This window comes from Ambystoma mexicanum, chromosome 6q, assembly GCF_040938575.1.
Source record: "Ambystoma mexicanum isolate Mex_15411 chromosome 6q, UKY_AmexF1_1, whole genome shotgun sequence".
Taxonomy (NCBI): domain Eukaryota; kingdom Metazoa; phylum Chordata; class Amphibia; order Caudata; family Ambystomatidae; genus Ambystoma; species Ambystoma mexicanum.
The window spans coordinates 79,312,184-79,335,964 of record NC_090937.1 but is presented as its reverse complement, the minus strand read 5'-3'; the positions used below and the strand labels follow the sequence as shown (position 1 = coordinate 79,335,964).

At 55.7% G+C, this 23,781-nt stretch overlaps 1 protein-coding gene across 2 annotated transcripts in view; it reads left to right on the top strand.

Annotated features, from left to right (window-relative positions):
* The window catches only part of UBA6 (ubiquitin like modifier activating enzyme 6), a 1,607,755-nt gene that overhangs the window by 1,526,273 nt on the left and 57,701 nt on the right, over nt 1-23,781 (top strand). The window lies entirely within an intron of this gene.

Here is a 23,781-nt window from a genome sequence, read left to right as displayed (position 1 = left end):
ACCCCCAGCAGTGCAGGGGCAGCCTCCACCAGGCCCCCACTCATGTCTCCCACCACCCCCACCCCCCAGCCACCATGGGCAGCCCCCACCAGGCCCCCACCCATGTCTCCCACCACCCCGACCCCCCAGCCACCATGGGCATCCCCCACCAGGCCCCCACTCATGTCCCCTATCACCCCCACCCCCCAGCAGTGCAGGGGCAGCCTCCACCAGGCCCCCACTCATGTCCAACTCATGTCCCCCTGCACCCCCACCCCCCAGCAGTGCAGGGCACCCTCCACCAGGCCCCCACTCATGTCCCCTATCACCCCCACCCCCAGCATCCAGGGCCACCCTCCACCAGGCCCCCACTCATGTCCCCCTGCACCCCCACCCCCCAGCCACCATGGGCATCCCCCACCAGGCCCCCACTCATGTCCCCTATCACCCCCACCCCCCAGCAGTGCAGGGGCAGCCTCCACCAGGCCCCCACTCATGTATCCCACCACCCCCACCCCCCAGCCACCATGGGCAGCCCCCACCAGGCCCCCACTATGTCCCCCTGCACCCCCACCCCCCAACAGTGCAGGGCACCCTCCACCAGGCCCCCACTCATGTCCCCTATCACCCCCAGCATCCAGGGGCACCCTCCACCAGGCCCCAACTCATGTCCAACTCATGTCCCCCTGCACCCCCACCATCCAGGGGCACCCTCCACCAGGCCCCCATCACCCCCACCCCTCAGCATCCAGGGGCACCCTCCACCAGGCCCCCACTCATGTCTCCCACCACCCCCAGCAGTGCAGGGCACCCTCCACCAGGCCCCCACTCATGTCCCCCTGCACCCCCACCCCCCAGCAGTGCAGGGCACCCTCCACCAGGCCCCCACTCATGTCCAACTCATGTCTCCCACCACCACCACCCCTCAGCAGTGCAGGGGCACCCTCCACCAGGCCCCCACTCATGTCCAACTCATGTCCCCCTGCACCCCCACCCCCCAGAATCCAGGGCACCCTCCACCAGGCCCCCACTCATGTCCCCTATCGCCCCCACCCCCAGCATCCAGGGGCACCCTCCACCAGGCCCCCACTCATGTCTCCCATCACCCCCACCCCCCAGCCACCAGGGGCAGCCTCCACCAGGCCCCCACTCATGTCTCCCATCACCCCCACCCCCCAGCCACCAGGGGCAGCCTCCACCAGGCCCCCACCCATGTCTCCCATCATCCCCAACCCCCAGGGGCAGCCTCCACCAGGCCCCCACTCATGTCTCCCATCACCCCCACCCCCCAGCCACCAGGCGCAGCCTCCACCAGGCCCCCACTCATGTCCCCTATCACCCCCACCCCCAGAAGTGCAGGGGCAGCCTCCACCAGGCCCCCACTCATGTCCCCCTGCACCCCCACCCCCCAGCAGTGCAGAGCACCCTCCACCAGGCCCCCACTCATGTCCCCCTGCACCCCCACCCCCCAGCAGTGCAGGGCACCCTCCACCAGGCCCCCACTCATGTCCCCTATCACCCCCACCCCCAGCATCCAGGGGCACCCTCCACCAGGCCCCCACTCATGTCTCCCACCACCCCCACCCCCCAGCAGTGCAGGGCACCCTCCACCAGGCCCCCACTCATGTCCCCCTGCACCCCCAGCAGTGCAGGGCACCCTCCACCAGGCCCCCACTCATGCCCCCTGCACCCCCACCCCCAGCATCCAGGGGCACCCTCCACCAGGCCCCCACTCATGTCCCCCTGCACCCAGGTCCTCACAATCCCCAATCATGTGCGTTATGGTCAGCCTCCACAGCCAAAAGGCCCTACCAAGTAACCCATTCACCCACACGGAAATGGAAATTACATGTTACACCCCCAATGTTCATAAAGCAAATGAACCCATGTCCGTCACACACAATGGTTGCAATTGAATGGGAAAACACCCAACATGACATGCATGAAACCAATGAGATGATATCACACAGTGAAGTATGAAAACAAAATTGTATTAAAAAAAATTGAATGCAAATGAAATGAAACCAACTACAATTGCAATGAAAAAAAGATAAGCTTCATGTCCGTCCAAAAAAATCTAAACTACAAATCCAAATCCAAAAAAATGTTGTCCAAAGTCACATTAAAAATAAAATCAATCCGAGAGAGAAAAATAAATGCAAAGACCATTGCTCCATGGTGAATAAATAAAAAAAAAGAAAAATAAAACAATCCAATGAAGAACTATGTACAAAACATCCAAGGGTCCATGAGCCCAACTGAACAAAGGAAACCTACAAAAAACCCTAACTAAAATGCAACTATATACAAAAATTGGAGCAGTGTCCGTCGACTCCAAATCATAAGAAGAAACAAAGGAAACCTAAAACTAAAGAACTATATACAAAGGCGGCGGGCAAGTCCAGCGGCTCACTCTGTGGTGTTCCGGGCCAGGGCATCATCAAACTCCTCGTCTATGTCCCGGAGGCGGTCCTGTTCCATGGCCCAGAGGGTCCGCAGGGACGACACCATCTGCTCCTCCAACCCCCTGCGGATTGCCTCGAGGCACTCGGCCCGCCTCAGGGCCCTCCGCATGGAGTTCTCCGCCCTGACCATCGTGAGCCGCGCCTCTTCTGCCCGCCGCCGCTCCACACCTATCTGCTGGCCCAACCGCAGCCACACGGAAGACACTTCCTGTCCTGGGTCCTCCTGCCCTCCGGCCGATGCCTGCCCCTCCGATGTTGATGGCCCCGAGCCATGATGCCTCCCACGTTGACTCTGCTGCTGCCTCCGACGCAACTGCCTCTGCCAGCACGACGGCATCCAGGCTGATGGAATCCACCGCCGTCGTGCACGTGCCCTGCCTGATGATGCCGGCACATCCTCCATCTGCTGGGGTACAGTTGCTGTGGTGTCCACCCCTGCTGGACCTCCGACTCCCGACTGTGGCAGGGATGGGATCCCCACCGAGCTGGCTGCATTGGTCAGGGCAGGTCCACAGGGGGCCCTGGTGGCATCTGGGCCGGAAGACGGCAAGGAGAACGACCGGCGTATAGCCTCCACAGAGGAGGAGAGGGCCGCCAGATTGGCCGACACATGCAGGAAACCCCCGAACATGGAAGATCCCAATTGGGCCACGTCGGCACGGTGCTCTTCGTAATGACGTGCGTGCTCCTCCCGGGAAGCACGCACGTCATCACGAATTGCACCCGCGCGCATCGCGACCCCAATCAGGACCTTCTCCATACGGCCACGGGTCCCCTCGTCCACAGGTGGAGGGGAGTGAGGTGACATGGACATCCCCTCTACCTGCGGACGGGCCTGGGACGGGTCATCCCTGCTGGTGCATGGTGGTGCGCTCACAGGGTCAGGGACAGACACATGCACAGGCCCCTCCACGGAGACCTGTGCTGCCTCCTGCCCCTGCCCCTGGACTGCACCACTTGCACCAGCAGGGATGCCCCCACCAGGCCCCATGTGTGCCTCAGTGGCGGCCTCCTCCTCCTCTGTGGAAACCACCAACCTGGATGGCTCCTCACCGTCTTCCGCCGTAGCAGGCCCCTGTGGGGGCTCACCCACCCCTTCCGCTGCAGCCGTGGGGGCATCCCCGCCGCCTTGCTCCACAGCGCCGTCTCCGCCCTCTTCTTCACTAGCCGCTGCGTAGAGGGAGACATAGAACACAAGCATCAGGGTACTGTACAATGGTCCCCTAGACAGGAAGCAATAGCAGATGAGTACCACTGTCAAAGTACACTTCCATCATGTCCCTCCACAACACATGGGTCAGTCCAGGCAAAACACACACAGTAACAGGCATGGTGCATGCCATGGACATTTCCATACATGTCCAATGGACTCTTGAAACATACAATGATATGGAACTCACATGCATCATGGGTCATGCCTATCACATGCACACACTTCACCTCAGTCACATCCATCTGGCCTCATACACCCCAAACACAGCGGATACAAGGATAACTAGGCTGCATCAGTGAATCTGTGCATTGTCACACACGTGTCATGCATCCATGGCATTCACAAGTCACAGAAACGCAGGTCAGGCACACAGACATGGCTACCATATATGTACCTGGCATCAGCACCCATCCCTCACCCCCACCCATGTCCAGGAACAGAGACTGGCATGCTCTCATGTGTAAAATCTGCATAGGGCTCCCCATGTCGCATTTAAACACATGCAACAACCATGTGGTTCACACATCACTGGTCGCACATGCATTACCATGATGTTCCTGCACACATACATGCATACATGGCCTATGTCACACATACAGGCAAGTATCAGACAACCAGCACACCGCAACATGCCCTGTCTCACACAGCAATGCTTGGCCACTTACCGCTCAACTCCAGACGGGTCTCCCTCTCAAGGATCTGGGCGTGGAGCGCTGGGCGTACGCGTTCCAGGACCCTCATCTGGATGGAACTCATGCGGCCCCGGCCCCCCTCCACGAGGCGCCGAGCCTTCACGAGGGTCCTGGACCTCAAGTCCTCCCAGCGCTTCTTGATCTTCTGGACGTCGCGGGTTGGCACCCCCTCCGCGTTGATGGCAACCACACAGTCGGCCCAGATCCTCTCCCGTCCATCCTTGCTGGCGCGGGACGATCCAAAGAGGGCATCATACTGCCCCAGGACATGCTCCACCAGGACACCAACTTCGGTGGCAGTGAAGCTGGTGCCCCTCTGCCCCTCTGGCCTGGGGTTGCCACTGGTGCCAGATGTTGAAGTGCCCGACATGGCAACCCCAGAGGCAGGAGTGGGTGGGCAATTGGGTCCTGGGGCTGGGCTGTGGAGCGATGTTATCCCTGTCGGGAGTCTTCTGTTCCAGCAGGGGTGGACACAGCAACTGGACCCCTGCAGATGGCTGATGTGCAGGCACCAAATGGCAGGGCACGGTGGCAGCAGGCAGGCAGGCAGCAGCAGATGGCACGTGGCAGGCTGCTCGGGGCACTGGGGGGCAGTAATTCGGCCTTCTGGACAGGAGCGTGGTCTTCTGTGTGTTTTCGCGTGGCCAGCTTGATACGGAGTGATTTGGCACGTGAAAATCCTGCATGTCAGCGTGAAATTCGAGGAAAGGCCCTTAGCGCGTAAGCGCGTCAGCACGCATATGCGATTCTATTGGACCAAAGGCCCTCAGCGCGTAAGCGCGTCAGCACGCATACGCGATTCTATTGGACCAAAGGCCCTCAGCGCGTAAGCGCGTCTGTGACGTGACCCGCATGGGTGTTTCCCTCATAGTACGTGATGCTGGAGCACACGTGGAAAGACTGCACGTCAGAGTGTCATCGCGTGCAATTGGACAAAAGTGCGCGTACACGCGATTGGCCTATGTACGTGTATTTCAGGGGTGCGCGGGCACTTACACACGCGAGTACATCAGCGCACGTGTATTCCGGGGTGCGCGGAAATTTCCACACGCTATTGGCCTGGGTACTGGATTTCAGGGGTGCGCGGGAAGTTTCACACGCTCGCCTACAACACGCGCAAAGAAACACGTACGCCAGTAGGAAGCAGGCATACGTCGACCCGCGACACATAAATTTGCACGCAAAAAGCTAACAAGCTCAGACGCCAGGATGAATATACCGTTCCTAGCAGCAGTGGCCGTGGGCTACCAAAGGAGGAGGAGGAGGATAGTCAGGGCCAGAATTTTCACACCCAGAACCAGCCTTTTCGGGATGCCTGATGACCAGGTGTATGGGAGGTACAGGTTTCCACCACACATAATAATGGACCTGGTGAGTGAGTGGGAGGATGACCTCACATCACCCACCCTGTGCTCCCAAGCACTCAGCCCCCTGGAGAAGGTCCTCAATGTACTGCACTTCTTAGCCACTGGATCATTTCAGCGGACTAGTGCCATAGTGGGTGGGGTGTCACAGGCCACACAGTCACGCTGCCTACACCAGGTCTTGAACATCATCACTGCACGCCCATCAGTCCGCAGGCACATATACCTGCCCAGAACACCTGCAGAAAGGCATGCTGCCGCCCTGGATTTTTACGGTGTGGCACGATTCCCCAAAGTGCTAGGTGCCATCGACTGCACCCATGTGGCTCTACGTCCCCCCAGGGCATCTGAGCACATCTATAGGAACCGCAAGCACTGGCATTCCATCAACGTGCAGGTAGTATGTAATGCCAAGGGAATCATCACCTCAGTATATGCCAACTATCCCGGGTCCACCCACGACAGCTTCATTTACCGAATGTCCACCCTAAGCCGGGACCTAGAAGCTGGGCGGCATGGCGATACATGGCTGCTTGGTGAGTATGAATGCCACTGCACATGCATGCATGTCAGATACTGAGCAAGGTCACAACCCCACCAATGATACCCATCACCACCTCCACAGGGGATAGTGCCTACCCTCTCAGCCCCCACATGATGACGCCAATTCGGAACCCCACCACGCCACCCGAGATAAGATATAACACAGCCCACATTGCAACCCGGGGCATAGTGGAGCGCACATTCGGAGTGCTTAAGTCACGCTTTCGCTCCCTTGACCGTTCTGGCGGGCAGCTGTTATACGCTCCCCCAGTAGTGTGCAGGATCATAGTGGCAGCATGTGTCCTGCACAACGTTGCAACACGCCGGGGCCTGGCCGTGGACATGGTGGTGCCCCCACATCCCCAACCACATGCACGCCCGCTGCGCATGGGAGGGGAAAGGGCACGGGGGGAGGCAGCCCGTACACAGCTAGTGGCTAATTACTTCACATAGAAATCACACCCCTGTGGAGTGCACACTGCCCTGGCACATACCATCTGACAATCAATGATGACTCAACCTGACACTGATCCTGGATGCCTGGAGAATCAACCGTCAAAACCATATCAGCCTGAGATTGTTCACCTGGAAGTGTTACAATGTGTGCATCCCTACCTACACAGACAGCACCAATGCAGTTTTGTGAAAAAACACATTCATGCAGCTAAAATGAATACCCACTTGCAAAATGCAACATGAGGACAGTGCCATGTCACCCAACCCATCCCCAGCACCGCCACAAGACACACCGTGCCATGTCATGCTATGTGCAGGTAAACAAAGTAATCCCCACAACATGACACAAGTGTCACAAAGTACAGTGTCCCTAATTGAAACTTGCTACACCTGAAATGCTCACAGTAATGCAGGACCAACAACACACTTGAGCAGGTATTTAGCAATAACACTTATCAGCTACTGACCCTCAAAACTACCATTAACATGACATTACGAATGTAAGGAATCAGTAGTCTCACCACCTGGAAATGCCTGCACTCCCACCACTTCCAACTGTACAGTGTTGCCGCCATGTAGAGTTGTTGGTGCACTGCTGCCAACATGGACCCCATCTCCAAAGTAGAGGGCCTTGTGTAGACATGAGGAAAGGACCTGCAAATTAGGAGGTAGACATGGATGATGAGTTACACATCAATGCAACATGCAGTGTACAACAGCAATATGCACTAGGAATGTATACACAGTATTGACTAGACTACCCACACATGTAGTGGGAGTCCAAAGTCACCATGTACGTCAATGTCACTTGGGCACACCCTTTGCAAGCCCATGGAAACGGGAAGCAGGAGGGGTGTGTGTGACAAAAACCCAAGCATCTGAACCAAATACATGACAAGCCTGCATGTGCCCAGCCACAATGCAGCGTATGCCCACGGGAGCCACACAAGGCAACACACTGTCCCAAAAAAAAAAAAAAATCAAAAATGGCCATTAATGGGCCCGGGGGGTTGGGGAGGCCACCCAGGAGGTCCGAGGACAGGGTGCACACCAAAACCCACCTGTGTGGATCTTGCGAAAAAAAAACACCTCCATGGGCTCATGGCCCACACGGCTACCCTATTGTGGGAGTATCACTTCTGTCGCTATTATCACCCTGTGCAGCTGCATCCGGAGGTGGTGGCACTATGGGAGGCAGCCCACGCAAGGCCCTAGTCTGTTCCTCCATGGCGGCAAGCATGCGGGTGTGGTAGGTCTCGTTCTGGAGGATGAGTGTGCGGAGGTCCCCATGCAACAACTCACGGGATGCCCGGACCTCCGCCCTAGTTGCCTGCATCTCAGCTGAGAGCGTACGGGTGAGACGCTCCAGCTGCTGTTCTGTCCTTCGGATTGTTGAAGCCTCAAGCTCAACAAGAGTCGTCCTGAGGTGAAGGAGTTCCAGCCTCAGGGCTTCCCTGTGGCCCTGGGACTCTATGGAGATGGCTTCCTGCAGAGTCGCCAGTGCCGCCCGCCTGTCCCTGTTGGACGCCAACATGTCCTCCCTGTGTGACTGGCAGATGGAGTCGGTTGCCTGCTGTAGTCGCTCCATCAGCCTTTCGGGGGGGACAATGGAAGTGGCCACCCTATCCATGGCCTGAGCCATCATCTCTGATGATGCTGCCTGTTGGGTTGCCATACCGTAAATGGATTGCTCCCATGCGGTATTGCCAGGTGGCGTACGGCCACCACATCGGCGGGCACCACACCTTTCTGGGGCAAGGCGAACTGCGCCTTGCTGTGCCGGCACTGCCTGAGGCTGCAGGACTGCATTCCCCCTCTGATCTGCTGGCCCAGGAACAGGATCAGATGTCGCGGAGTGTGACCCTGCATCCGTAACCACCAAAGGCGTAGCTGGCAACACTGACATCCCCATTGAGGGTTCTGACCCTGGTGCAGGTGGGTGGGACAGAACAGAATCCCTCCCAGGAACACTCACCTGCAACGGCACGTAGGTCTCATCATCCGAATCAACACCTGAGTACAGCTCGGGGGAGGTGCAGCCAGAGACACCCCTTGAGAGCACGACCTGCAGCAGTTGTGGGTTCTCACCCACCACCACACCACGTCCCTCACTGGTGGTCGGTCGGCCCGCAGACCCCTCCTGGGTCTGCACCATCTCCACAACCCCAGCAGTATCAGGTGCGTCTTCCCCTGCAAAGACATAAAAGCAAACAAATGGAAACAGGAATTAGCACCATGACACACAATGAGGGCTGAGAAGCAACAGAACCAGTACTTGATTGACACATGTCCCACATGACTAAAACCCTCCCATGCATGCACCCTCACTGCGTATGAAGGGTAGGCAAATGGCACACACTGATGACACCAAGATGGAAGATGAACACATTTTCTGCATGCTGCCTGGCAGTGGCATCACAAATTGGCCTGTGATTGCCAGGTGAAATACACATGCCATCACACAGATGGCATGTACCATTGCTATTGAGTGAAGATGGAGAGGAGGGCAGCACTTAGTCATTCAGTCCAGTTCCCTCATGTAATAGCTTTTCTAATTCAAACAGGTCTGATTTTTCACCTGAAGCTGCCAGTCCAAAATGGTTCGATTGCACAGGGACATGTCTAAACAAATGATATCCAGGTAACAAAGTCACTCCACTTTACCATAGCCATGTCAGACATGTGACTAGAGGACTGAGAAATGCCTAGTAAAAGTGGTGGAATGCAAACAATCTGCCTGAATGAACAGAGAAAAATAAGCAACAATGTTGTGGCAAGGTGACACTTCAAGGGCAACTGGCGTGCTGTTGGGCTAGATGTCTACTGTTGGCAGAAGGGATACTGCTATGGCCAAATGCTGCTGCGCAGAATGTATTGCATGAAGCACATGGGTGACCCAAACGACTCGGGCGCACACACCCTCACCTGGCACACAAACAGAAGCCCTCACACACACACCATGCACATGGATGACACACACATGCATGTGCACTCACCGGACAATGCCTCATAATAAGGCAGATCTCCCACGCCTTGGATCTGTTCCTCCGTGACGTAGGTCCCAGCGACTGACTCATGTGGAGTGAGTTCCATGTCTTCTACTGGAGACCCACCTCCAGTCACTAGAGTTGCGGCATGACTTGAGGCCAGCTTATTCTTTGCCCTGCGCTTTAGGTCATTCCAGCGCTTATAGCAATCATTGGCTGTGCGCCTCACGATTCCAAGGGCACTTACAATGTCCGCAACGGTCTGCCAGTGTGCCTGGCGTTGTGCAGGTGTGGTCTTGGATCCTGCAACAATGACCATTTCGTTATCATGTGCGGACATATACTCGACAAGGGCATTCAGTTCGGCATCCGTGAAGCTGGGCTTACTCAACGGGCCGGACTGTGTAGCCGTGTCTGGGGCATCAGCCTGTGCCGACGAGCACTCTTCCTCTTCCGCTTGGAAGGTGGTGGTGATCCTGAGTGTCCTACGCCACTCTGGACACTAGGGGCAGGAGCCCTGGTGGCTCTGTATCAGGAGTGTGGGATTGCACACTCAGCATGGGAGTTGGTGCAGGCATTGGCTCAAGTGTAATGGTGTCAGGGGGAATGTCAGCAGGATGGACTAGGACCGATACTGTCCTGGCTGGGTGTGTGAGAGCTGGGGTGGATGGAGCCGCAGCTGCCCCTGCAGCCTCTCCACCCTGCCTACTTGGGGCAGCAGATGACCTTGCTGCCCCTGATCCACGTGGCCTGATGACATCAACGTGCACCAGCGCACGTGTCATAGGCCTGTTGACCTGGGAGTCAGCCATGGAGTCAGCCAGGTCTGGTGCCACAATGGGCTGGTCCAACAAGGGCTGAGCATGGATGGTGTCAGCCACATCAGCCTCATCCAGGGGGGGCAGTGGGGGGATTATGGGTGCCCTTGACTGGTCCTCCAAACATGGGGGGACAGGGTCACCCTGCAAGTAACGACCACGTCCCCTACCGGATCCACCACGGCCACCACTTGTGGCTCGTCCACCTTTGCCACCCTTACGGATTCCTCGCCTCCCAACCATGGCACTGATGTTAATGTGCGTATGGGAGTGGCTGTAAACTATTGTCCTGGGCAATTGGGGGTCAAAGGGGTTGGGTACCAGATGGTAATTGTACCCTAGTGCTCTAGCAAGGCTGAATGTGACCCCTGGGGAAGGATGACGGGTCACGCAACGCACAGGAAGCCCAAAAAAGGGAGATGACGTGCACGCAACCCCTCCTAGACCACGTGTGCGGAAAAAAAAACCTGCACTACGCTGTGGCACCCAGTAACACAAGAATGAACGTATGCGTGTCACACGCAGCCTAGATTGACCTCTGAAGGGGTAGGCTACACACGGGGCAAGCACAGATGTTAGATACGTGCGTGACTCACCGTCTGCCAGGAAAAAGAGCGTGAAAAAGAAGCGCGTGTGCGCGTTGGCAACACCCCTGCCAAAAGAAGAATTGTACTCTGTCTGAGGAGACAGGACAACAGTAGAAGGGAACGCTGTTTGAGGGAACATGCCCAGGAAAACCAGAAAAAGCTGTCAGAGGTAACAGGGAGTACGAACTTGAAACGCCGTGAAGTAAATCGCGTGTGAAACGACAAGAAGTACGGATTTCACCCACTCGCTCTCCACGAAAAGCACGTACAAGGAAATGGTGTTCTACACATACCTTTTATGCACGCCCACACGTCCAGCGTCACTTCCGCGTGTACGCGCTAGGGCCATTTCCACCAATTACACGCTTTGTCACTTCCGCGTGTACGCGCTAAGGCCATTTCCACCAATTACACGCTTTGTCACTTCCGCGTGTACGCGCTAAGGCCATTTCCACCAATTACACGCTTTGTCACTTCCGCGTGTACGCGCTAAGGCCATTTCCACCAATTACACGCTTTGACAGTCGGACGTGTCTTTCATTTTTTTAACACGCAACATTTCAAACGTGTGCCATATTCAACGTGCACGTGACTTCATAGACGCGCATACGCTGGTGGCCTTTGGGCCAATGAATGTACAGACGTGTGCTGACGCGCTTACGCGCTAAGGGCCTTTCCTCGAATTAAACGCAGACGTGCTGGATTTTCACGTGCAAAATCACTCCGTATCAAGCTGGCCACGCGTTCACACACGGAAGACCACGCTCCTGCCCAGAAGGCCGAATTACTGCCCCCCGGAGCCCTGAGCACGCTCCCACCTGCCATCTGCTGCTGCCTGACTGCCTGCTGCCCACGTGCCCTGCCATTTGCTGCCTGCACATCAGCCAGGGGTGCTGTTGCTGTGACCACCCCTGCTGGAACCGAAGACTCCAGACTGATTTTCCATCGCCCCACAGGCCAGCCCCAGGACCCAGTTGCCCACCCACTCCTGCCTCTGGGGTTGCCATGTCGGGCACTGCAACATCTGGCACCAGTGGCAACCCCCGGCCAAGGAGGCAGAGGGGCACCAGCTTCACTGCCACCGAAGTTGGTGTCCTGGTGGAGCATGTCCTGGGGCAGTATGATGCCCTCTTCAGAAGGTTGCGCGCCGACAAGGAAGGACGGACTCGGATCTGGATGGACATCGTGACTGCCATCAATGCGGAGGAGGTGGCAGTCCGCGACTACGAACGTGTCAAGAAGCGCTGGGAGGACTTCAGGTCTAGGACCCTCAACAAGGCCCGGCGCCTCCTGAAGGCAGCGGATGCTAAGGGGCGCCGGGGCCACTTGTCGGAAGATCAGATGAGGGTCCTGGAACACATATCCCCAGCGCTCCACGTCCAGGTCCTTGAGAGGCAGACCCGTCTGGAGTCGAGCGGTAAGTGTACATGCATACTGATTGTAAGCTGTGTGTGTGGTGTGCCAGGATTGTGCAGGTTGAACATGTATTTTTATGTGGGCAAGTAGGGGGGGGTGTACAGGGCCGTGAGGGTGACACATGCGAGGGGTCTCATGTGTGACACATGGATGGTGCTTGTGTGTGTTGGCTTGCATGGCACAGGATGTGGAGGAATGATTGTCAGGTGTGACATGGATGTCGATCGGAACACTGCGACAGTTGGCGGAGGTGTACACATGCATGCAAGTTTGGTGGTGTGTGTGCATGTGTAGTGTACTCCCTATGTTGCATGTGATGTGTTGATGACCTTTGGCTGCTCATGCTGTTGTATGTGAATGGATGGTGCTGGCTGTTGCAATATGGCTGTGGTATGGCTCATGTGTGCAAGTTGAAATGACATGTGTGTTGGGGATTGTGATGCCATGTCTGAGGTTTACCAATGCCACTCATGTATGACTGTCATGTGTGTATGAGTCCATTGGACAGTGCCCTGATGCCTGTGTTTTCTTTCTCCCTGTCTGCAGCGTCAACTGATGAAGAGGGCGGAGAAGGTGCTGTGGAGCACAGCGGCAGGGGTCGCACCACCAGCCAGAGACGCAAGGCCCGGATCCCCTCCCAGGTTCTGATCTCGTCGGGGAGTGAGGAGTCCGGTGCCGTGTCCCAGGCCGCAGCTGCCGAGGGTAGGTCCAAGAGGCGGAGGTTGGAGTTGGACTCCTCGGCAGCAGAAGGGGCAGCTGGGACCCCACAGGGCCCAACGGAGGAAGATGGCACGGAGTCATCCAGGTTGGTGGGGGGTTTGGAGGAGGAGGAGGAGGCCGTGCAAGCGACAGAGGCGGGGTCTGGAGGTGGGGATTCCACTGGTGCTAGTGGTGCAGTGCAGGATCTGGGACAGGAGGCAGCACAGGCTGCCGCGGAGGTGCCTGTGTGCAATCCTGTCCCTGCTCCTGTCACTGCATCATCTTGCACCAGCGGGGATGCCTACCTCCAGACCCATTCTCAGGGAGGGGATTGGCTTACAACACCTGGCCTTCCTCTCCCGGCGGATGTGGCTATCCTGCACCAGGTTGAGCCTGTCCAGGGTGGGGTGGCGTCAACGGGCCATGCGAGCTGACCTGCAGTCTTTTCATGATGAGTCTGCACGTCTTCTCGCATGGCTCGTTGACTGCGTTGACCCACTGGGACAGCTCACCAGGGCTGGATTCCTCCGTTTCCTGGACCTTGTTCCGACACCCTCCTCCACGGAACCCCCTATGCCCCAGTTGTCCTCCATGCCATCTTCCCACCTATGTGTCACCTAGGTGCCCTGTGGAGCTGCCTCCGACCGTGCGGCCAGGCTGGTGGACAACCGATCCCTGCCACAATCGGGAGTCGGACGTCCAGCAGGGGTGGCCACATCAACGACTGCACCCCAGCTGGAGGAGGATGTGCAGGCTCCATCGGACAGGGCAGGCACATGGACAGCAGCAGCTGCAGCAGCAGCAGCAGGAGGCTGTAGGTGGGAGCCACGGTAGCTCGGGGCCTTCAACATCGGAGGGGCAGGCATCGGCCGGAGGGCAGGAGGACCCTGGACGGGAAGTGTCTTCCGTGTGGCAGCGGTTGGGCCACGCCATAGATGCAGAGCGGCGGCGGGCGGAAGAGGCGCGGCTCACGATGGTCAGGGCAGAGAACTCCATGCGGAGGGCCCTGAGGCGGGCCGAGTGCCTCGAGGCAATCCGCAGGAAGTTGGAGGTGAACATGTCGGCATCCCTGCGGACCCTCGGGGCCATGGAACAGGACCGCCTCCGGGACATAGACGAGGAGTTCGATGATGCCCTGGCCCGGAACACCACTAAGTGAGCCGCTGGACTGGCCCGCCACCATTGTATATAGTTATTTAGTGATAGGTTTCCTTTATAGTTTATTTTTATTTGGAGTCGACGGACACTGCTCCACCTTTTGTATATAGTCCCATTTTAGATAGGTTTTTTGGTAGGTTTCATTTCCTCTGTTGGGATTGATGGACCCTGAATACTTTGTACATAGTTGGACTTTGGATTTGGACATTTTTTTTACTATGAATATTTTTTCCCATGGAGCAATGGTTTTCTATTTCTTTTTTCCCTTAATTTCCTTTTTATGGAGTTGAACTTTGGAAGAAATTTTTTTGGATCATCATTTATTGATTTTAATTTGAAAAGGGACAGCCAGCTTAATTTTTTTTTTTTTTTTACTTGTGTATTTTGTTTAATTTTGTTTGCCATTATTGTTGTTATTAATACATTATTTGGATTTTTTGATTCTTCAATGTGTGGTTTCATCTCATTGTTTTCATGCATGTGATGATATGGGTTTTCAGGTTGACTTGCAACCATTGTGTGTGTGTGAGACACGTGTTGATTTACATTGTTTCCATTGGAGTAGTATCATGGGCGCATGTAATACTTGGTTGTGTCTTTGGGCTGTGGTGGCTGGCCATGAGGCCCATGCTTGAGGATTGTCAGGGCCTGTGGGCAGGGGGACATGAGTGGGGGCCTGGTGGAGGCTGCCCATGGTGGTTGCGGGGTGGGGGTGATAGGGGACATGAGTGGGGGCCTGGTGGAGGCTGCCCATGGTGGCTGGGGGGTGGGTGGGGTGGCTGGGAGACATGAGTGGGGGCCTGGTGGGGGCTGCCCATGGTGGCTGGGGGTGGTGGGAGACATGAGTGGGGGCCTGGTGGAGGATGCCCATGGTGGCTGGGGGGTGGGGGTGGGTGGGAGACATGAGTGGGGGCCTGGTGGGGGCTGCCCATGGTGGCTGGGGGTGGGGGGAGACATGAGTGGGGGCATGGTAGGGGCTGCCCATGGTGGCTGGGGGTGGTGGGAGACATGGGTGGGGGCCTGGTGGAGGGTGCCCCACACTGCTGAGGGGGTCGGGGTGGTGGGAGACATGAGTGGGGGCCTGGTGGGGGCAGCCCATGGTGGATGGGGGGTGGGGGTGATAGGGGACATGAGTGGGGGCCTGGTGGAGGCTGCCCATGGTGGCTGGGGGGTGGGGGTGGTGGGAGACATGAGTGGGGGCCTGGTGGAGGCTGCCCGTGGTGGCTGGGGGGTGGGGGTGGGTGGGAGACATGAGTGGGGGCCTGGTGGGGCTGCCCATGGTGGCTGGGGGGGGGGGGTGGTAGACATGGGTGGGAGCCTGGTGGGGGCTGCCCATGGTGGCTGGGGGGGTGGGGGGTGGTCGACATGGGTGGGAGCCTGGTGGGGGCTGCCCATGGTGGCTGGGGGGTGGGGGTGATAGGGGACATGAGTGGGGGCCTGGTGGGGGCTGCCCATGGTGGCTGGTGGGTGGGGGTGGTGGGAGACATGAGTGGAGGCCTGGTGGAGGCTGCCCATGGTGGCTGGGGGTGGGGGTGGTGGGAGACATGAGTGGGGGCCTGGTGGGGGCTGCCCCACACTGCTGGGAGGGTGAGGGGGTGGGAGACATGAGTGGGGGCCTGGTGGGGGCTGCCCATGGTGGCTGGGGGGTGGGGGTGATAGGGGACATGAGTGGGGGCCTGATGGAGGCTGCCCATGGTGGCTGGGGGGGGTGGGAGACATGGGTGGGGGCCTGGTGGAGGGTGCCCCACACTGCTGGTGGGGTGGGGGTGGTGGGAGACATGAGTGGGGGCCTGGTGGAGGCTGCCCATGGTGGCTGGGGGGTGTGGGTGGGTGGGAGACATGAGTGGGGGCCTGGTGGGGGCTGCCCATGGTGGCTGGGGGGTGGGGGTGATAGGGGACATGAGTGGGGGCCTGGTGGAGGCTGCCCATGGTGGCTGGGGGGTGGGGGTGGTGGGAGACATGAGTGGGGGCCTGGTGGAGGCTGCCCCTGCACTGCTGGGGGGTGGGGGTGGTGGGAGACATGAATGGGGGCCTGGTGGAGGCTGCCCCTGCACTGCCTGGGGGTGGGGGTGATAGGGGACATGTGTGGGGGCCTGGTGGGGGCTGCCCATGGTGGGTGGGGGTGGTGGGAGACATGAGTGGGGGCCTGGTGGAGGCTGCCCATGGTGGCTGGGGGGTGGGGGTGATAGGGAACATGAGTGGGGGCCTGGTGGAGGCTGCCCCTGCACTGCTGGGGGGTGGGGGTGGTGGGAGACATGAATGGGGGCCTGGTGGAGGCTGCCCCTGCACTGCCTGGGGGTGGGGGTGATAGGGGACATGTGTGGGGGCCTGGTGGGGGCTGCCCATGGTGGCTGGTGGGTGGGGGTGGTGGGAGACATGGGTGGGGGCCTGGTGGAGGGTGCCCCACACTGCTGGGGAGGTGGGGGTGGTGGGGGCCTGGTGGGGGCTGCCCATGGTGGATGGGGGGTGGGGGTGATAGGGGACATGTGTGGGGGCCTGGTGGGGGCTGCCCATGGTGGCTGGTGGGTGGGGGTGGTGGGAGACATGGGTGGGGGCCTGGTGGAGGGTGCCCCACACTGCTGGGGAGGTGGGGGTGGTGGGGGCCTGGTGGAGGCTGCCCATGGTGCCTGGGGGGTGGGGGTGGGTGGGAGACATGAGTGGGGGCCTGGTGGGGGCTGCCCATGGTGGCTGGGGGGTGGGGGGGGTGGAAATGGGTGGGAGCCTGGTGGGGGCTGCCCATGGTGGCTGGGGGGTGGGGGGGTGGTAGACATGGGTGGGAGCCTGGTGGGGGATGCCCATGGTGGCTGGGGGATGGGGGTGATGGGGGACATGAGTGGGGGCCTGGTGGGGGCTGCCCATGGTGGCTGGTGGGTTGGGGAGGTGGGAGACATGAGTGGGGGGCCTGGTGGGGGCTGCCCATGGTGGCTGGGGGTGGGGGGGTGGTAGACATGGGTGGGAGCCTGGTGGGGGCTGCCCATGGTGGCTGAGGGGTGGGGGTGATAGGGGACATGAGTGGGGGCCTGGTGGGGGCTGCCCATGGTGGCTGGTGGGTGGGGGTGGTGGCAGACATGAGTGGGGGCCTGGTGGAGGCTGCCCATGGTGGCTGGGGGGTGGGGTGGGTGGGAGACATGAGTGGGGGCCTGGTGGAGGCTGCCCCACACTGCTGGGGGGGTGGGGGCAATGGGAGACATGAGTGGGGGCCTGGTGGGGGCTGCCCATGGTGGCTGGGGGGTGGGGGTGATGGGGGACATGAGTGGGGGCCTGGTGGAGGCTGCCCATGGTGGCTGGGGGGTGGGGGTGGTGGAGGGTGCCCCACACTGCTGGGGGGGTGGGAGTGGTGGGGGCCTGGTGGAGGCTGCCCATGGTGGCTGGGGGGTGGGGGTGGGTGGGAGACATGAGTGGGGGCCTGGTGGGGGCTGCCCATGGGGGGTGGGGGTGATAGGGGACATGAGTGGGGGCCTGGTGGAGGCTGCCCATGGTGGCTGGGGGGTGGGGGTGGTGGGAGACATGAGTGGGGGCCTGGTGGAGGCTGCCCCTGCACTGCTGGGGGGTGGGGGTGATAGGGGACATGAGTGGGGGCCTGGTGGGGGATGCCCATGGTGGCTGGGGGGTGGGGGTGGTGGGAGACATGGGTGGGGGCCTGGTGGAGGGTGCCCCACACTGCTGGGGGGGTGGGGGTGGTGGGAGACATGAGTGGGGGCCTGGTGGAGGCTGCCCATGGTGGCTGGGGGTGGATGGGAGACATGAGTGGGGGCCTGGTGGAGGCTGCCCATGGTGGCTGGGGGGTGGGGGTGGGTGGGAGACATGAGTGGGGGCCTGGTGGGGGCTGCCCATGGTGGCTGGGGGGTGGGGGTGGTGGGAGACATGGGTGGGGGCCTGGTGGAGGGTGCCCCACACTGCTGGGGGTGGTGTGGGGGGTGGGAGACATGAGCAGATGTGCAGGGTAGTCGCCTGTTTTGTGGGCAGCCTGCAGGGGCCGTGGAGGGTGTACAGGGAACACCTGTGAGGACCCACCCAGCCTTATCGTGTGTGATTATTCCCGCGCACCCCTGTAATACACGTACCCAGCCAAATCGCGTGTGATAATTCCCGCGCACCCCTGTAATACACGTACCCTGGCTAATCACGTGTAAAACTTCAAGCGTACCCCTGTCATACACGTACCCAGCCAAATCGCGTGTGAAAATTCCCGCGTACCCCTGTAATACACGTACCCTGGCTAATCGCGTGTAAAACTTCCCGCGTACCCCTGATATGAACGTTACCCGCTTTGCGTTCCTTGTTTGGCAGCCCTGTAAACTGGTCCAGGGTTAGCGCAGCCCTTTGCGATGATTTAGCGATTTTGATGGCTTTTCCTTGCGCGAGGGCGTTCTTGGGGGCGTTACTGGTGCTGCTGCAGGGTCGCTGCGATACTCTGCGCCACGGCTGGTTTGGGAGCCTGAAATCCATGAATACGCTGTGCGCGGAAATCGGTTTTGGCGCACGCGCCTGGCGCAGACAATCGCACGCGGACACTCTGCGCCAGCCGCTTGCGACACTTTTCTGCGAAATTCTATGAATTACCCTGTTAGTGTGATCTATACTACCTCTGCTATCTCTTATTCAAGCGAATGCTCTTTTAATATAACATTTTTTAAACGGGAATCTGTTACATCGCTGTGAGCTTATTGACTCGTGTAACCAAACACCCTTCTTGACTAGGTCTAGATGTATGAAACCTTCCGATTTGAACTACTTGTGGCCTCCTCTGCTGCCTTCTTTTTACGCGATACTCTCTGTTAGGCGAGTCCTTTTCCTTTACATTTCCATTTGAGGTCAGTTGAATTCAGATGAGTTTAGTTAGCCGGTAACCCTGTAACATTAATTATGTGCAATGAAGTATTTGAGTCGATTTACCATAATGCCAATTGGCGCAGTTTTTTACAAATACCCATGGACATTGACATCTTTGGACTTGTGTAAATTTTGATGATATAAATTTCAAGGATTGTTTGATGAATGTTTATCCGACATAAGCAAAGATGGAGAATTACTTATATGTTGTACAGATTAGTGACAATGGATATAATATTGGGATAATGTTGGAAGCCTAGATACGAGAAACTAATATTTCATGAAGTATATGAGACTTTATAAAACTGAGATTTAAAATTGCTTTATCCATTATTTAATTGCATCCATTAATGTTTGGTTTTTCAATGTATTTTTTACTGATAATGTACTCCTTGAACATGAATCACAAATCAACAGTCCAAGCAAGGCTTCTGAAGAGGATATACCCTCGAAATGCGTAAAGCCATAATATTGTGTATCTTGGATTTAAGAAGAATGTTTTCTTGATGTGATTAAAAAACATTTTGTGTATTTTATGAAATCCACACTCTCTGAAATCTTTTTTCTGTTGCGATTTTGAAACTAACCTGAACCATTCAACCCTATATTGATTAATGTCTATTAACAATTGTTTAACACCACTTTTGGTGGATTGTCGATAGTGTGCGAGGGACGGGAGGATCCCTATTGTTGGATCTTTTTTTTGTTCCCTGGAGAATGTGGTAACTGGAGTTGCTGGAAATAACCATCTGCCCTCCTTGCCGTCTTCTGCAGAGGACGGACCTCTTCTTCCACTCGGAGGTAGGGACCTACACTGGTGCCTCCCCAACCTGAACCTTCATGCTTTGCTGCTGAAAGACTGTGGTATATGGAGTGGGATTTGTTGGAGGACGTTCTGGGCATGCTCCTATCTGCTACAAGACCTGCCACCAAATCCATTTATACAAAACCCAACAATGGGAGAGGTTGCCCATAAATTTAATTGTAAAGGCAGCCACCTCAAAAGGGGTCAAACCAAGACAACTGGGAAGGCCAACCCCATCTATGCCTGTAGGTGGCATAGGTTTTCGGCTTAGTGCTGGGAGAGTGACTTTAAGCCTTTTATTTACTCCACTTCCTCTCTGGTTACATTTTTTGGGCCCGACACGCTTACAAATTGGTACGGTGAAGGAGTATCTTGTGGCCATTTCGGTCTTCAAGAAGACCCCGGCGCAGGGCTCCATTTTCACAATCCCAAAAGTCATCCAATTCCTGAGAAGTTGTTCCAGCTTTGTAATAAAATTGTGTTGACATTTTCTTTTGTTATATGTTTATTTATATTGAGTTTTGCAAAGTAAACATTACAACATTCCCCCCCTTGCCCTTCCACCTTCCCCCTCTTCTTTCCCTCTAACCCCCCTTTCCCCAACATCCATCAGAGGTATAATTGCTCATGTCCATCATTCCTAAGAATTCCTCCCACTATTTCTTAAGATAATGTCCAGTACTGTGTTTGTGAGGGCATCACTGCACTTTGAAGTCATTCTGGAGATATGACAGGACTTGTCCCCATTCTTGCTTGAATGTATCCCAATCCCCCTGCAAGCTATAAGTCACTCATTCAAGGGTTACACAATTCAACACTTTTTGGAGCCAGTCAAATGCTGTTGGGGCCTGTCTCTGCTTCCACCTCTGCGCTATAACTAACCATGCTGCTATGAGGAGGTTTGTGATGTATGCCTTTTTTTAAATCTTTTTGGTAAATATCTTACTGTCTGGGTCCCAGAGGCCACATTGCCTCTCCATTGTGTATACCTCTTTGCTTGTGGCCAATATCTCTCCCAATTGAACCTGTGTTTCTTCCCAGAAAGGTTTGTACACCAGGCACCCCCACCAAATGTGAGCCCAGACCCCTCTTTCCTCACACCCTCGCCAGCATTTAGGAGAGATCTTGGGGTAAATAACATGGTTTTTCCAGTGTATAGTGCCATCGCACCATAATTATGTACCACATTTCTGAGTTGAATGGAGCATGTTCAGTTTGTTATATTGCCCCATAGGCACTCCGACCTTTCCCTTGATATAGCACTGCCCAATTAAGCTTCCCATCTTTTCATATAGGTGCACTGCACTTGAGTCAAGCTTTCGTTGAGGAGCTTACAAAGTGCTGACATAAGCTGCTTCAACCCTGATTGCGTGGTTATACATTTTTCAAAGGGGGTCAATTGTCTACAAACTGCAGCCTTAATTTTGGTATCGGCTAACCAGTGCCTCAACTGGTAATATCGTAGTCTCTCCCCTTCGTCTACCCTCACCTGTTGCTTGCATGCCTTAATGGACACAATTTAGTGTTGACATTTTTAATGGGTGGTCCATTTCAGCCCTTTCATTCTTTTTCTTTAAGACTGCTCACTCTTAAGGTGATTTTCCTGGTTGTCATCACTTCCACTAGGTGAGTGAGTGAGCTCCAGGCTATGTCTGTTAATCCACCCTACTTGGTTTTCTCCATAAAGAAGGTGACATTGGGAGCTAGGCCCTCCTTCCTTCTGTAGGAAATCTCAGATTTCCATCTCTCTGAAAAGATCCATCTACCTGTCTTCTTTTCTCTGCCTCATTTTTCAAAGGAATAGGGAGCGCTTCCATCGGCTCAATCCGGTGCAGGTGCTCAAGTTCTACATCTCTTGGGGATGGGAAAACAGGACTGATGACCAACATTTTATTAGTTACATGGTTGCCCAAGCTGGCAGTGCTGATATCAAACAGATCCTGTCTCGATGGATCATTCCCTGCATCTCAAATGCTACCATCTGGCCGGCAAGGAGGTCCCAGAGGGTCTCAGGGCTCATTACACCAAAGTGTCGGCAGCTGCCAGGGACGTCATTTAGGGGTCACCAGAGGTCGCAACAGTAACCTCTGAGGTCTCCCTTGCAACCTCTGTGGTCTCCCTAGCGACCTCTTAAAAAAAAAAAAAAAAAAGTTTTCATTTTATTTTTTTGGGAATGCAGGCTCCTGGCCTGTGGCCAGCACCATGTGGCTCTTTACTTCTGGAGTGGCTGGCTTTCTTATTCAGGCCTCTTTTAAAAAAAAAAAAAAAAAAAAAAAAAAAAAAACCAGGAGTGCCACAAGTCTAACACTTTCAGCACTAACCCTAAATAAGAAAGAATAGGAATACCAAATAATGTGCCTTTCTGGAATTCTATACAGTAATTGCTAGATTCATTAACGGTTTATTTCAGGCACACTTCAGGGGGTGAGTCACTGATTTAGTCTGTTCTCAAACGCCTCAACTCAGCCTTTCATCCTTCTGAGGTCGATAAATGAGTACCAACAAAGGTTGGGTGATATTGGGTGTATATTTTTTCTATATAAAGCGCTTAAGCGTAAGTGCTATATAATAACACATGATTATCATTTGGTCATGGACGTCTGCTTGCATTCACAGTAATTTGGTAATATGGGCCTATACACACTGATCTTAGCGATACATATGGCGATCCATTCTTGTGTGAAATGTACATCACATTATAGTGATATCGTAACCATATTTTTCATAGTGTACAATGCTATGTGATTCCACTTCCTGTTTTGTCAACGGATGAATGGTCGCCTTCCATCACTTGCCGCGATATCACTTCGGGGTGCAGTGAAATGACAGCACTTCCTATGATGTCATCAGCGGGTCAAGCGTCGTGTGATGTCACTTCCGCTACCCCTGGCATTTTGGTGAAATGACGTCCCTGGCAGCCGCCTTGTCTCTGCAACGCAGAGTGCCTGTTCTGAATATTCGCCAAGCAGCGATGTGGGCTTCCTGGCACACGCTTGCTAAGAATTACTGCTTGGATTCTATGTCTGGTCAGGATGCTCTTTTCAGCACAGTGGTCCTTGGAGTTTGCTAGTTTATATGGTGTCCTTACTACCCTAATCCACCAGATCATTGTACTGCTCTGGGAGTCTATCATAGATGAGGAATACATGGGATGAAGTAGTTAATTAGAAGAACAAATGACTTGCCTTCATTAATGTTGTTTTTGATGGATGTTCCTACCACAGATTCCACATTGCCCTATCTTCCTGCCCCTATTGATGTAGCTAGTACACCTTGGGCATGTACTGCTTATGGGAGCCTATCATAGATGAGGAATCTGTGGGAGGAAAAAATCCATCAAAAGAACAAATTACTTACCTCCTTGGAAATGTTCTTTCTGATGTATGTTCCTCCCACACATTCCTCATCGTCCTCCCAACCTGCCCCTCTGGTGGACAGCTTGTTCACCTCATCTGTTCTGCCGCCCTTAGTGGTGTATTACGAGGGAAAACTGCAGAACTTGGGGCATGGAGTCGGTAGCTCTATGTATACTGCCCATGACCTCCCGTTCAGCATGGGGCGCATATAGGCGTCGAGTGAAGCCGATGTGGAGCTGCACTGTGCCACCTGGTGGCGAAAAGGTTTCCGAAGGCAGGTGGTGCTGGAGTTAGAATATTACTTAGAGATAAGTAGTGTGTTCTTTATAAAGTTAATTACTGATTTTTATATTTCTTGGGAAAGTGCTCAAGCCTGCTTAATGGCTTCACATTCTAAAGGTTTTGCTTTC